The sequence below is a fragment of the Clupea harengus genome, chromosome 14 (assembly GCF_900700415.2).
Source record: "Clupea harengus chromosome 14, Ch_v2.0.2, whole genome shotgun sequence".
NCBI lineage: Eukaryota > Metazoa > Chordata > Actinopteri > Clupeiformes > Clupeidae > Clupea > Clupea harengus.
In genome coordinates, this window is record NC_045165.1 from 13,593,910 (window position 1) to 13,596,409 (window position 2,500).

Here is a 2,500-nt window from a genome sequence, read left to right on the forward strand (position 1 = left end):
GCGCGTTGCCGCTCCACCCAGATTCTCCCAAAATTCTGCTTTTAATGTCCCTGCCTCTCGAGGGGGCGGCAGGCGGCAGGCGAAAGCGCTCACAGCGGGGACTTAGAGCTGAAATCTGATCTCAGCTATTTTTTTTTCACTCCCTCTGGAGCCGACGCGGTGAATTGGGAGCATTGGAGAGAAGGGGGGGGAGTACTCTGTGCCAAGCTTTCACGCAACGGCTGCACTCGCAAGTGAGCAGCACCCAGACCAGACTTCACTTGTGAACAGGCGGAGCGAGTGAACAGTTCCCCTCCGTCAGCGGAGCAGTACGCAGGATACATCGGTCTCTGTGCAAACCAAGGCGGGTGATGATCACTGGTTTAAGTCGCACATGGATGATACTCTCACCCTCTGACTGACAGTGAAACACGGGAAGCGAGAACCTGCGCCTTTCCTCCGCAATTTTTTTGGCCATTTTCAGGACAGTAGCAAGCGCGGCAGCTGCTGAGTAGGGATTCTCACAACTGAAAGTCACTGCGAGGTGGTGTGTTTCAGAGGGATCGGTGCACCGACCGCAAAGCTCACTCTCGGGACTGGATTTAAGAAACCTTCACTAGTGATCAATTATTCTAAATCATCTTGGCCAACGTGCACCCATTTTCAGCAACTTTTCAAGGGATTTTAGTGGAACTATCACAAAGCCAAGCGCATGCAGCACATGCAGTCGAATTCGTGATTCTTGTCTCTGAAGAGGGATTATTGTGGTAACTGTGGTAAGTTACTTCATTTAAAACTATAGTTTTACATCCCTATGTTCCTACTTCAAAATGTATAATTGTTATCCCTATTAAGCTACTGTTACTATGGAGTTGATTTCCCTATAAACCAGCTGTGGCAAGGTTAGGTGAGGAGCAGCTCGCTTGGGCTTTAGGGCTACTGCGGCTGTCTTCTCTGTAGTTCGGGTGATAGCGAGCCTCCCGGGGATATTCCGAAAGACTGCGGAGCCCTCTGTTTAACCGGTATCTGATGGTCACACGGTTTCATTCAGTCCCTGTCCGCCCTCCAACGGACAGGTGCGTCTGTCTGTATGTATGTGTGTGTCTGGTGGTAGTGTTTGTGTGCAAACCGGTGAGTGTCGCGAAGTCTCGAGGCTATGCTGTGGTCCTACCTGTCAGACTTGCCATGTTGTCACGCGGAAGGGAACAGGCTACGAAAGAACACGACACATCAGGAATAAACAAAGAGGGTTTCTTACAGAAGAGTAGGGTAACTCTCTGATGTGTTAGTGTCCACAAAACATCTCTCACACTTCTGTGTACAGGTTTATAGAAATACGCTTTCGTTAAAGGAATTGTTCTGTCGTCAGCATTGAAAGAGAGAGAGAGGGAAAAAAAATCAAAGTTGCTCAGGAGCCTTGCCTCCTCTCCGCCTCAGCGAGAGACCTAACCACGGCAAGATCAAACAGACTATTTAATGATCTAATTCAATAATGCCAGTATGAGGCGCGGTTGATCCGCCTGCCACGTGCGATGTTACGACTGGCTGTCACCGGGAAAAAAATCATTTAATTCTCCTGATGGCAGTTAAATTACCAAGCCTCTTCAAAACCATAGTTTCTTGTGAAATTTCATTAAATTGGCCTTAATGTATTAGTAATGTCAAGGATTTTTGTAAACTTTATAAATCGAAAAAAATGCAATTCTAAACCTTTAAACGCATAAATAAAACGGTTAAACTGGTTTGTGTGTGACATGAGAAGTGCGTCTTGTCTGAGAGTGTGCACAATGTATCCTATATCTCTCTAGAAACTACACCCATAGCACTCGCTTGTGAATCTCGGTATGACGCACTTGGCAAACCAAAATTATACAAATACAAATTGCGCCCCAAAAACCCACTTCAATCGCAGTCCAGTCTGTTATTTTTAGGTCGCTTTGAACGCGGCTGAGACCAATGCAGTTGAGAGAATGAAAAGCCACTCTGTTTCTGCACGCGCCGCTGCCGTACCCCCTGAAACCATCTGAAACCAATTTCCGGCCTCGCAGTCGGTTATCGTCTCAGAAGGTGTTAACGGGAATAATTAGATGCCGTGAGGAGTAATATTAGTCGCCTAACTCCCGGTTTACGGCGCGGGGGCAACGGGGTAGAGTTGATAAATCCTTAGGGCGGCACCGGGACCTGCGCGAGAAGCTTGGCAGTCGCCAGCAGGCCACAGATGGGATTGAAGAGTGTGGGTGTTGCGCTCGACAAAGTGTGAATTATTCAAATAACCCTCTCGAGTTTGGAATACACGGTGCGGTCAAACATCATCACACCTGAAAATAAAATTCCAAGACACAAATGGAAAAAAACACAGAGCAAAAGTTGGGTGAGGGCAGGTATAACATATAAAATGACACACAGAAAGAAAAAAATAATACATTTCATACAGAGGCCAGTGCCTCAGCATCAGCGTCATTCGTTAAGGAGCGACTGGTGGTCTATCCAATGGTTATCTAGTTAAAACGGGACGTGACTC

At 47.1% G+C, this 2,500-nt stretch overlaps 1 protein-coding gene across 3 annotated transcripts in view; it reads left to right on the forward strand.

The window, feature by feature from the left end:
* Positions 1-2,500, forward strand: part of fgfr3 (fibroblast growth factor receptor 3) — a 57,265-nt gene that overhangs the window by 34 nt on the left and 54,731 nt on the right. For all 3 annotated transcript variants that reach the window (XM_031580212.2, XM_031580213.2, XM_031580214.2), the window contains exon 1: positions 1-755. This exon is cut by the window's left edge and continues 34 nt beyond it. The gene's annotated coding sequence lies outside the window, so the exon portion shown is untranslated. The remainder of the gene's footprint in view (positions 756-2,500) is intronic.